Below are 13,546 nucleotides of genomic sequence, written 5' to 3' on the forward strand. Positions count from 1 at the left end.
GTCGGAGTTAAAGGGACACTAAAGGCAAATATTACGTCGACGTTGATTGTTGCAATAGCGTTGCAGAAACCTCGTAGTGCTTGTTTCGTGTCAAGGAAATGCTTATTTTGAAAGAAAATCACGTTTTAGTGGTCCGCACGGCGTTAGCACAGTTCAAATCACGTGCCTGAACGGACCTTCCGACGCAGCAGTTGCCGTGCCCAACGTTGCCGGCCTTTACTGTCCGGCCGCCGAAGGTACGGTTTCTTGCGCTACAGCGACTCTCAACCTTGCCAAGACGCAGCACGGGCCACTCCGAAACTATAGAGTTCACTGTAACGGTGCTTAGTTTGGCCAGCAGCAGCAGAAGTAGAGTATCGACAGGGCGTAAATAGCGAGAGCCAAGCACACGCAGCAGTATGCGATACCGAAACTACCACTGAGACGTGCAGCTCGGCGAAAACGGAACTATTGAACCACTCGCGCCGTTCCCCATGGTAGCGCCAAGAGGTTCTTTTTTCCATGAATCAAACAGAAACGAACAAGTAGTATTTTATTACGTATTGCGATGCACGGAAGGTTATTTTTTATTTTAACTAGTTTGATTAGTAGTGGTTAATTGTACTCCGGACTCTTTGACGTCATCGGGATCATTTCCAAAATTTCCCACTCGTGGCGCACATCGTCTCCTACATTTACCTTAATTTTTCGATTACTAGAGAACTGCTGTTGATACTGTTGACGTTTTAGACGTTCTCACACATTGAACTTTCACTCTGACATAAATTGTTATTTGCCTTTAGTGTCCCTTCAAGTTCGCCGAGCCGAACTTTGCCTTGAGTGAGCCAGCGGGCAGGGCGCAGAACACGGGCTCGTATTGTTTAAGGGATTCGTCGCAGCCGATTCCGCGCCACTGTTCACTTGGTCCGATAGCTTGCTGCTTTGCGGTAAAAGAACCATTAGTTTCAAAGACGCGCGGCCGTTCCGCCGTGTCATCTGGAGGGGCACGAGAGTGGACAAAGAGCCTCCCCGACGGCGTGCGCCGTTTGCGGCTTCGGGGGATATAAGAGACATGGGTCATGGATTGTGCGGTGCGGAAGACGAAATTGATTATGCATTGTAATAATAATATCTGGGATTTAACGTCCCAAAACCACGATATGATTATGAGAGACGCCGTAGTGGAGGGCTCCGGAAATTTCGACCACCTGGGCTTCTTTAACGTGCACCTAAATCTAAGTACACGGGCCTCAAACATTTTCGCCTCCATCAAAAATGCAGCCGCCGCGGCCGGGACTCAATCCCGCGACCTTCGGGTCAGCACTCGAGCGCCATAACGGCTAGACCACCGTGGCGGGGCGCTTATGCATTGTCGGCGACCCTCGGACCAATTTGTGGTTTTGCGAGCAATGTTGCCGCGCCAGACCAGCTGTATAGCGGTCGTCTCGTCGCGTGTAGGCATGCCACATAGCAGTAGCCCGAAACCTCCCGGTGCCGCCGGCATCATTATCTGAACGGGGCCTGGATGCCTACAAAGCGGACTTTTCGGCGGCGCGGGTCTATGACTTCAAAAGGACAACAGTGAGGAGAGGTCCCGCTTTTACATTGCGTGGGGCGAAGGACGAGATAGAGTATTGTTCAGTGTTGGTAATATCCTAACCAATTGTTGTGATCCCGAGTGACTGTCGCCGCGCCAGGCCAGCTGCACTGAAAGGGACGCAAGTTGTAAACAAGAGAGCCCTGGGGCACTGCTGTGAAGTGTCACACAGTATTACTTCAACGATGTGTTGTGGAAGGCGGGCTCGAAAGGGGGCGTGTACACTGAAGGTGCCACGCCTCTTTTTCTATCATACGATATGATACCTCATTGGTCGAAATTGAGTGAGGAGATTAAACAATGGTTCCGCCCTACATTGCGAGTGTTTATAAACGAGTGTGTATGTGAATGGAAGAGAGCGCGAGCCGGGACATCGGCCTCAGCTCGACAGTCACGTACGTCGGATCCCATCTGATTCTTACCTTTTTGCTTTTAATAAACAAGTTTTGTTTTGGAAGTTGGCCTCCCTGGTTGCAAGGTGTCTCCGGACGATAAGGAAGAGGCATCTCTAGTAGCGGGAAACGCCTAGCCTCCTACCAGCCTGGACAGACCTTAACTGTCGGCGTATACAAAGCAGTGACGCGGGGAAGGGGATTGGGGGTGGGAAGACAGGAAGAGGAGGCGCAAGAACACAATAAAAGAAAATATATAATAGGATAAAAAAATAAATCAGAAATAAATATACGGGAAAGCTTGCGCTCGGCCGCGCAAGGCTTGCAACAGCGAAGCTGATCGATCTAAGAGTTTGAGCTTGAATGCCTTCTAGGTTTGAACTTGACGGCCGTTAGTTTTAGTCGTGTTTTATTGGTTTTTGCATGGTTTTGCATGCGGCGACTAAGGGATTTTCCATTAGTCGCCGTTTCGCCACATCTTCGTTGGCCAAGCAGGCTGGATCACATCGACGTTGACGCTGTCACTCCGCGGCAAGTCGAGCCTCGCGGTAGGCAGCCTCTTCTTCGGTTGTGCGGATCTTCCTCGGACGGCCCATGGGTACAAGCGGCCTCGGCGCGGCCGAGCTCAGCTTTTTATCACGAGCCTGAGGACAGGCACATGCACAGTAGGTCTACTTATGACGTATTTATTGGCGCAAACGGTTGATATGCAAATCTTTTTGTAAACTGCTATTTAAATCTTTGGTAACTTTTGAAGTGCATTTGATCTGAAGTGTTCTGTAACCTGTTCAGATTGCCTTGCCATAGTTTGTTGTTCTTTTTTGCCCAAATATAGGTTTTCCACGTTTATGTACCACTCTGCTATGGTCTAAGTTAGAGCGCAGTATTTTTAAATAAATTGATAGATAAACAAATAAATAAATAAATTTCGCACGCTTATACATAGTCATTTCAGTAGCTTCGACGCGGCTCCTCCGCAGCTGTTGCTATGGCGCATGCGCGGCTTGGCATGACGTCACATAAGCTGTCGCGGTAGTAGGCGCGGCGGGTTCCGTGGCCGAGCGCGGCGTGACTAGGTTGGCGACGGCTTCTCCTTTGCTACTGCTTCGGCGCATGCGCGGCTTGTCATGGCGAGGTCAGGTGGTGCACAGCTGTGGCTTCGGTGGTTGCTAGGCAACAGCGAAGGGAGTTGTCTTGCGGGGAACAGCCGTTTTTATGCCGTGCTTAAGAGCTTCGCTGCTAAAATTCGGCAGATCCCACGCATCGCGGGAAATAATTTCATGCGAGGCAGTCAGCGAGTAGCTGTCTGTGGTGTATTTTTTTTAACACGAAAGTGTTTTATGCCAGGGTCCACCAAGACGTATTTCCGTCACGGAAATTATGTCGAAAAAATGCACATGATCGGATGGCAAAGAGAAAAGCTCCATCAACTGGAGTGGAGCCCACCACCTCTCGGTCTATGACAACAGATGCCGGGCACGCTGTCCACTGCGCCGCGGTCACACACACTGCAGGCTTTAGAAACGCGTTTTCATATCTCACACTTCCCTCGCGCAGTGCTCTTGCTCGGCGGGGTGGTGTCGCCCTCTGGGAGCGGTAAAGTGAAGTAATGCACCATGACCGTGCCTCCACAATTAGCTCCTGCAACGCGTCCTTGCTACGCGTCTGTCCCATTCGGCGCGTTTCCAACAAAAGTGCAAGTTTTTCAACGCCTTAACACACCGCGAGGTGGCGACCTTAGCTCAAGCGTCGGCCTCGCCCATAGCATCTGTCCATACCAAAAATAACTCTGCGTCGCGCGCCTGCCTCGCCTGGCTGTAACAACGCGTTCCCAGCTTACGCTCGCCCCGAAAAATATCGCGGCGGGGCTACAGAGGCACTGTAACAGAGGAGACACGACACGCGTTGCGTTTCCCTCTAGGTCCTGCCGTGTTGTTCAATAACTCTTTCACATGCCGCGGGGTGGCGACTTCAACCCAAGTTATGCGTCCCGATCAGCGACGCACTTCTGGCTTTCACACCGCTTTCTCCGATTACGATCTCACCTCTGACTACTACAGCTATTACAAGGGTTTGTTTAAGCACTGATCATGGACGTTAGTCGTCGGGATGGGGGTCTACCACCAAGCGTCAACGTTGGTGCAATCCATGCTGAACGGTGTTACAGCTGCCAAACACCAATACACATTGTGCAAGCTCTTTTACATCAATGCATAGTAAACATTCAACGACTTCTGTAACGACACCTTTTACTTTCGTGTTATACCGATCCCTATGACGGAGGGATCAACCATGTTCTTTTTTTGGTTTTGAGTCAAGCGTTATGAGGAGGATCGCTGCGTTTTTGTAAGCGGAGTAGCTGTTGTGCACATCGTGCGGTTACGACACACACATTACACTGACTTATGGTCTTCAGCGCGCACGTTAGAGCACACACGTCCGTTTCATCTAAACGAAGTGCACGCTACGGTGCAGTGATGTGAATATCACACGTGGCATTCGTTAGCGCATTCCTCCGGGGTCGCGCAACGCTTCAATGTAGCTTGCTGAGTCGTAGGAATGCATATGTAATGTTTATTAGACTGTTATAAAGGCGGAGCCAACACTGGAACCACAATTGACGTTAACCCGATATGAGGCCTGTATCATAAGAGTACATAATTAAAGTTTATTATCTTGTTAGAAAATTAGATAGCCGGCACTGCAACCACAATAAACGTTGCACCAACATGACGCCTGCATAGAATCTTTTTCCAAAGCAGTTTCTTTGCATTCGTCGGGTCAGCGCAGCTTATGCCGAATTTTCTCGACGCTATCCCGTTTAAATTACCAACGTCTGTTCTCGCCGTTCTTGGGTAGATATAAGCTGTGAATCACGTCCCTATCGGAAAGAACAGCGCGTCCCAGTGCCTGCCAGTGCCTTTCGTCGCACTGGCCGGCACTGGAAGCGCTGTACATTGTGTCCCAGTGTACTACAGCGCGCTGGGAGGCACTGGGACAGACTGTACAGCGTGGCCAGTGCCGCCCAGTGCGCTGAAAGACACTGGGAATACTGTACACTGTGGCCCAGTGTCTTACAGCGCACTGGGAGGCACCGGTCACGCTGTACAGTGTCTGCCCACGCACTGGGAACACTGGCGGCACATTGGAAAAAACTAGGCGCGCTGTGTGGACTTCGTATCAAATTTATAGTGGATCGCGTGATGGTCGAAAAAAAAATTATCGAATATTTTCAAAATATTATTCTATTCATTGCCCTACATATGTCTAGCCTTAGTTTGGCGACGGACGTACGTATACGTTAAACACACTTATCTGTCGAGCGCGAGCGCGTGCGCTTTCTCTGAAGTGTGTGATCGAGTGTCGTGAATGTAGTTCATATAAATGCATCGAAAGAACTTATTATTTGCGACACAATATGACATTAGTATTAGTCTGATAATCAATACCAACCTACTGTAGCAGTCAGCGCTTCCATATGGGCTCGTACCACTGAAAGCCGCACGCCACCGGCAACAGTGAGCCAATGTAACGCTCAATCTCGGCCTTTTTAGTTTCTGATATGTGTAGTCGTAGATGCAAATATGACCTATCTTGAGTCAGTTATGATCGAAACCACCTTTGAACGGTTATTTGATTCTTCGTAATTGAATATCCACGATCTGCACAGCGATCGTGGCGCACGGAGTACAGATCTAAGCCTAATGGTCGGTTCGGCTAGACTGAACTGCGGCTGTATAGTGCGCGGAACATAAACAAAAAGACAGAAAACATGTCCAAACAGGTGAAGAAAACTAAAGTGTTCAGTGTGCAGTTCCGATGCACGATGTTTTTCTACGCAGGTACGAATAACCGCTTAGCGATTCAGTGCGACTGCCGCAAAACATCTGCGGTTACGCTAATATGTTTTGCAACAAAACGTGCCGGATAGACGTTCTGATCCTAGCCCAGGCAGCACGCCGCCATTGGACCGATCTTGGCCCAACGTCGGCAAATGACGGCAGCAATATTGGCCCCACGTCGGCAAATCACGCTCGCGCTACTTTCACCCGCATCGGCCCGACGTTGGCTAGCCGCCGTAGGGCCGATGCGGGCTTGCCGGCTTCAGGCCGACGTGGGCTAGCCGCCGTTTGGCCGATGCGGGCTTGCCGGCTTAGGGCCGACGTGGGCTAGCCAGCGTCGGTCCGAGACGGGCCTGCCGTTATTCAGCCGATGATGGCAAGCCGTCATTGGGCCTATGTATGCTAGCCGATGCTGGCGTGGTGTCGGCCCCGCCGACGTCCGGTAGCCGCCGGCGTGACCGTTTAACCCGTTATTATGTTTTAGCAGTGGTGGCTTACCATGCGTTAAGTACGGTAGTACTGTACCGTCGTTGTCTGCACCTAGTTTATATGAGGACACCGGCGGTAGTTGCTCGATGCGTAAAGTAACTTGATCATGCAGGCTGTACACGTGTTATAAAGTAAAATGGCTGCGTGCCGACCAAGGCAGCTCGGTATTACTGTGGTTACTGTACTGTAAATCAGCAGCGCTAAAATAGACTATTCGCGGCCCAACGGCATTCATCGACTACCATTGGTGCCATATTCGAAAAATGCTGCCTAATTAGAACGACTGCTCTACTGATGTCTTAGTGGGCGATTAAGACCCACAATTCTGTCGAACCGTGCAAGGCCGAGAACGAAAGTCAATATTGTCTCTAACACAACTAAATTGATGAAAGGCCTGCTGCACCAACTACGCATGCGTCTCAGAAATTAAGGAGGAACACATTTGCAAGGTGATAAACACAAATTTATTCACAGGTATGAGCACACGCCAGCAGTTCCAGAATAATTATGCCATAAAGGAATATCTAAACATTTATAGATACCGTAGCCAACATCTAAAACAACCCCACAGCCACCGTATTCCTCAAAAAAAGCAGGACAATCCTAATCGAGAATGGGGTCAGGCGCAAAATCATAGGCGTGAGCAGGGTTCCCCTTTAGAGGGGGGGGCGAAGGTTAATCACGGCGCCCCCCGCCCCCTCCCTATTAACTCAATGTGTTTGTCAGACCTTGCGCCCACCTCTTCTTAGTGACTACGGGGGCCGGTGCGCACGCCTATGCGAAGAGATACAATCTCATCAACGTTATGCGCGGTACATTCACTATAAATATTGAAAGAACTAGAACGCGCAAAAATAGGAATAAGGATTAACGAAGAATATCTTAGCTACTTGCGTTTTGCGGATGATATCGCGCTTTTCAGTAACGACGGTGCCGAATCACGAAAAAAATTCTGGAGATGTAAACGAAAGCAGCAACAAAGTAGGATTAAAGACGGACCCGAAGAAAAGAAAGATAATGTTAGGCGGCTTGCCGGAAAAGCGAGATTAGGAGTGGCAACTAGACTAGAAGATTGTGCAACGCGTGAGCTAATTAGGAGCAGAGGAGCACCCCCCCCCCGACCTTTATTAAATTCACCAAGGAACGGTAGGCATTCGCAGCACATGACTGGCAATTAAATTAGCGTTATGCTATAAGCGGAAATTGCAATCTTTCAGTGATAACTTAAGGGCCAAAAAGATGGATAAACTGCTGCACGCGACGCGAAAAACATTGCGAGCGGTACCACAAGATCACATGAACTCTACATCTAAACAAGATACACACGCACGCATTCCTAATCTAAAGGTAAGATTGTAACAGAAAGGAATCGTGCATAAAAACCACTCTCGTGTGCCCGTTGGATCGCTAAAAACACGAGCGAATAAAAAATGCAAGCGCACCATATCAGAATACACAAAACACGATGGTCAATAGAAAATACGCGATAAGAAGAGAACGAAAATCTGATGACACGTAAGCGAGTTCAACATGGAAGCAGGGGGCCACTGGTTTCTCGCTGCGGTGATCTCTGCCGAAAACAATGCCGGAATCCTGCCACGTATCCGTCTCGTGCGCGATTTTGACTTTCCACCACACATGTCCACACACCGCACTTCTTGAAGAATTCTGCTGGTCGGAGTGAAAAAAACCTGCTCCCGCAGCTACGATTGTCCCTCCGTCGGGATGGCCACCCTACCCTGCCTGGTCAAGCGAGTTTCGCGACAATGACGCTGAACGAGGGGAAGGGTGGGAGGGTGGGGGGTGGAGTAGAGGTTGAAGAAGACGGAAAGCACGGCTCAGCCTACCACAATGGTGTGCGATCCCCCCAGCATGTCTATGGGCATGCCGTTTGAGAAAGGCGTTCGTCGAATTTTCGATGCATCACTTGTTGCCACATGTCGCTACATGAAAACGTACACCACGTTGGAGCCGCATTTTTCATCCTATTTCACGTGCCATACTAATAATTTTATGCGACTGTTTCTGAAAGCACGTGGGAAGCAATCGTTGAGCGAGATTTTTACTTGAAAAAGATATGTATGTCACAAAATAGAGGGCAACGAAGTGCAAATACGAACTGACAAACGCGTGGCAAACACGTGTTTGTCAGTTCGTTAAAGTTGTTCAGCGGGCTAGTTGATTTGGAAACATTCAAACGACAAAACGTGTCTTCACTTCGTCCGGTCTTTTTTGCACCATACCTATTTTTCTCAAGTAATGAACCAACTAGCTCAGCAACACGCCTTGCTGAGCTTTTTACTATTTTCATAAAGTAAAATTATGTGACAACACTGAAGCAAATGCGCTTGTTACGCTTGACCCAAACACGCGCGTGAGTAAATATGTGTAAACACAGAGATCGGAAACTGTCCGTGTAGTATATGAGCGCTCGCGCCACACATTCAGCGGCTGAAAGGATATAGCGCTATAAATATGATGACAGGCTCGATTTATGCAGAGAATTAGTATTCACATAAAACTTCTTCCGCTAAAAGCATTCGTGCGGTAATGATTGGGTGAATTTTGATGCTGGATACATTATTCAAGCCGGCCGACCAGTGGCAAACACATTTACAAAACAAAAGTACTTCGAATTTGGCCCATGGAGTTAATGGTATGTGTTATAACGTTTCAACATTTTTTGATAGCGTTGAACAGCTGGTCAACGAAGTGGCCATCTCATTTGAGTCAGTTATTCTTCTAAAGACCACCTTTTTTGGTAGAAAAGTGACTGTGCTAGTGACACTTGTTAGTCATTGTCATAGCAGAAACTAATAAGAGAATGCAAGCTATTCAGTCGGCGATACTTCGCGCCCCGGGTCGTACGTGCGGCATTAGTACGGTACAATATTTGAACTTTGTTATTGTGCTAGTACAGCAATTCATGTAGCGGCATTCTGCAGCTTAAGCTACAAATATTCAAGCGCCTAATGCTCTATTGCATTACGATTGCATCCTAGGCAGGTGAGCTGCCGGGCTTCTTCGGCGGGCTGAAGGTAGAGCGCAACGTCGAGGTTATTCTCGTCACTGATGGTCGGCAACACGGCGTCCAGCGTCGTTGAGGGGCCTCCGTGAACTACTTTGAACGGCGTGATATGTGCGCCGTTTCTTACACTGCCTTGTTAACTTAAGGTTATGTGCGAAAGATATTATGGCGTCCCATGTCATGTGTACGATGTACAGTACATTGCCAGCATGTCGGCGAGGGTTTCATTTAGCCGCTCGGTAAGGCCATTCGCCTACGGGTGATGTCCGTCGGTGACTTGTGTGACTCTATTTCAAGATGGTTTGCGTTAGCTCTGCCGTAAAAGCCGTACCTCTGTCGGTGACGAGGACTTTTGGAGCGCCGCGACGCAGGAGGACGTTCTCAACAGGGCATGTATAACTGTCTGAAGGGAGACAAGAAAGTTCCAACATCGTCGATAAGCCATCGGCTCCGCCGATGTCAGCTGAAGCACGGCAGAATGACGGCATGCTCGGCCCGATGTTGCCGGTGAAAACCATCGGCTCGGACGATGTCGGCGAAAGTACGGCAAACGGCGGCTACCTCGGCCCAATGTTGCCGGTGAATGTCATCGGCTAAGCCGATATCGGTGGAAGAACAGCAAAACGCCGGCAAACTCGGCCCAATGTTGCCGGTGAAAGAAAATCGGCTAAGCCGATATCGGCGGGAAGACGGCAGTACGCCGGAAAACTTGGCCCAATGTTGCCGGTGGAAGCCCAACATCGGCTGAAAGGTGGCAAAATCGGCCCTATTTTGCCGGCGAAAGTCAACGGCTCCGCCGATATCGACGCCAGGCTGGCAACGCTGGCCCGAGGTGGGGCCGCGCACAACCACCGTAAAACCAATATCGGCCCGACGTTGTGTGCTGCCTGGGAGGAAGCACATAACGAACAAATTAACTATCTTCTGTTAGGTGGTCGCGAGCACGAAGAGACTGCAATCTGCGTTTAGAAACGAGAAAATTAAAATACTGGCTACCGGAATTAGTTAAAACAAGCACCCTCCCCCAGCCCCCTCGTGCGCACGTCTATGGTCGCGCTAATACGTCCAATTTTCGATATTTAAGAAAGCTCACGGTGCAAGGAGGAGCTTTCTAAATCTAGCGTTCCTTCGAGGATGGTATTTTTCCTTATGCATCTAGAAGCATTCACACGTGTCACAATATAAACACTTGACAGTTTAACGGCACCTCAATCTCCTGCCCCACTTTTCCCTTCTTTGCTCCTTCTCTCTCTGTGAGTTGCCCTGATACTGGAATACCTTGCGCAATACCAACACGCGAAAAGGCAACCATTTTGCAAATACAGTCGTGTTACAGCACCGATGTAGGGAAGCCATGGCACACTAAACATTTTTACACCCTTAAGGGTGTAAATCGGCTTGTCGCCAGACGGATACCCTTAGGGTGTTATTGACAACACCCTTCAATTAGGGTGTTAATTTAACACCCTAGAGAAAGGGTGTTCGGCAAAAATTTTGTGGGGTGTTAGGGTGTTAGCTCGTATTAACACCCTTTCGTATGGGTGTTGGAAGGGTGTACACCATTCATTTCGCGTGATGTTTAATGGCCGAAACAGAAGCTTCAGGTGGTCACAAAGGGCGTCATGCATGTGTTCCTGCGGATATCATTAATTCGGGGTGTACTACCGAGTCTGTTTCCTTTGCACAAACGCGTCTTCATATTGGTTTGGCAAAGGTCGTGTTCGCATAAGGAAGGCTTGGTTGGAGAGACACCCCGAATTAGTGAAATCTGCAGTGGTCCATGCATAAGCCTCGTGTGTCCATCTGAAGCTTCAAATTCGGTCATCACCCACTTGTGCTGCATATTAAGGATCATGAAATGAAATCAGAAGTAGCACACACATATACATATGTATATACAACATCATGTACGAGCATATGTACAAAGGAATGCCTAATATGGCTTGCACATCCAGTCACACTGGTCTGCCAGACATAACGCTTGATTTTCAAAAAAAAGTAAAATATTTATTGTCTGCTGTGATACAGAAAGGTATGAAAAATTGGAAAAAAAACAGACATGGGTAATTATCAAACTTCTTTTACGTACAACAAAATTTGCATGTTGTGTGCACTTTGACAACAAACATAAACTGACCGAACCTGCCAATGAGGGTGCCTGACACTTGAAAACAATTTGTTTGTGTATGAAAAATAAATTTGAAAGAATGTAAACTTCAGTTTTTATGGCCTTGCAAAAAAAAACCACAATGGAAACTTTAACGAAGGCGATACAAAAACTCGAATTCTAATACAGTAACTGAATCCTACTATGCATTTTTTTACATAGCATTGTATTAAAAAGCCATTGTGAAAAGCAGGCCCATAGCCAGAAATTTTTTTCGAGGGGGGAGGGGGGGGGAGGAGGCATTTGCTGAAAGCCCTGAAAAACACTCATTTTCATATTTTTTTCGGTAAAACATCCCCCTCCGTCAGAATTTCAGGAGGGGGGGAAGGTGTGGCCCCCTCTGCCTCCTGGCTAATAGTGGCCTTGTGCAAAGTATATGTGATGCTTCGATACTGAATATAATGGAGAGGACGAAATAGTATTCCAAGAATACAACTTTGCTTCAAAATAGTTTTCGAGCCAGTAGCTTCATTGCATTGTAAATATTTTGTTCAGTAGGTTGATCCCATCAATGGAAATCTCTGCATCAGCATTTCAGTACTATATACTTCTAAAATGTTTTCTAATATCAACGCACAACTACAATATAAAAAAAAAATCACGTCAACTGTGGGGAGTTGTACAGTGAAACGACAGCTTTACGTTACTATACCAGTGTTCAAAGTTATGGTTGATGGTTTTCTTAAAGTTCAGCACTGGAAAGAATGTGAAAACCACCTTTGCAGACATGTATCCAGGGGGACACAAAGTGAGACAATTGTAATTGCTGTCAGCCACCAAATTAGCTAAGATTCAATACTGAACATTTTAGTGACTGCAGCAAGCGGGCAAGTTTGTACTGAAAAGTTGGAACCAGTCTCTTTTCTACACGGTTCCACTAGAAAGAATTCCAGCATGTCTGTGCTCGAGATATCTCGCGGCAAAGTTTGATGGCGGATTGCATAATCACGCATGCAGGGCGGTGTGGACCGGCGCAATCTTCCTCCGTGATGTGACGAGCAGTAATTGCTTGCTATCGCCAGCCGGTAGTAACAGCGTGGGGGGAGGGGGAGGGGCTTAGCGCCAGCGCTCACCGTCTTGCATGTATAATAATACAAATCGCAATGAAAATTTGCAGCAAGATATCTCGCAGCACAGACATGCCAGAAGAATTCTTCTAAGTGGAACTGCGTAGAAAAGCGACCGCCTCCAACTTTTCAATATAAAAATGCCCGCATGCTGCAGTCACTAAGAAGTACTTCATTCAATCATAGTTAACTGGGCGGCTGACAGCGATAATTATTGTCTCACTGTGACTCCATGGACACATAACTTATCAGCAAAGGTGATTATAACGTACCTCCCGGTGCTGAAATAAAAAAAAGCAATAAAGCTGACTTCTGAACACCCTGTAATCTGCTCTTGATGAAGTGAAAAATCAACCCAAAATCAACCAAGAGCACAACTGCACTATAGCCCCAGTGAATATAAATCACCAAACTTTAAATTTCTTGCATAAAGTTGCAGTAATGCAAGTTTAACGCCTCTTTCAAGTGGTACAAAATACTGAAATTATTGGGCGAACATTACTAGAGGTGACAGGAGTTGAAGCTTGTGTTTCTTGGTACTGCGCTGCTTTTAACGAAAACCTATACACAGAGGCACAGAAATACATAACAGCGCTCTGCTGCTCTGTCCATAAGTGTATCAGTGCATACATCACATTCTGTGCTATGATTTGCAGTGATACTAGTGCAGCATCATTACGGTTCTTAAAGCAGAACTTCTTGTCGTAAATGTTGCACATAATTTTCAAGAGAAACAGTTTCACCACAGAGTGCAAGTGAACATCAGAATTAAAATTCACCAGCACAAAATTTACCCAGCAATTAAAATAATGAATTCGTTATTAAGATGTCTTGAATAGCAAAAAAATCTAAACCATTCTTACTGTGCTCGAAAACTAACAACAGACCTTCGCATGATATAAGCACTAAAAATATAATCCAAGCAAACAGATGCTGAAAATCGCCCGTTGTACTAAAAATTGTAAAACTGAAACAGGCGTTTTCA

This window comes from Rhipicephalus sanguineus, chromosome 7 (assembly GCF_013339695.2).
Source record: "Rhipicephalus sanguineus isolate Rsan-2018 chromosome 7, BIME_Rsan_1.4, whole genome shotgun sequence".
In the NCBI taxonomy this organism is placed as follows: domain Eukaryota; kingdom Metazoa; phylum Arthropoda; class Arachnida; order Ixodida; family Ixodidae; genus Rhipicephalus; species Rhipicephalus sanguineus.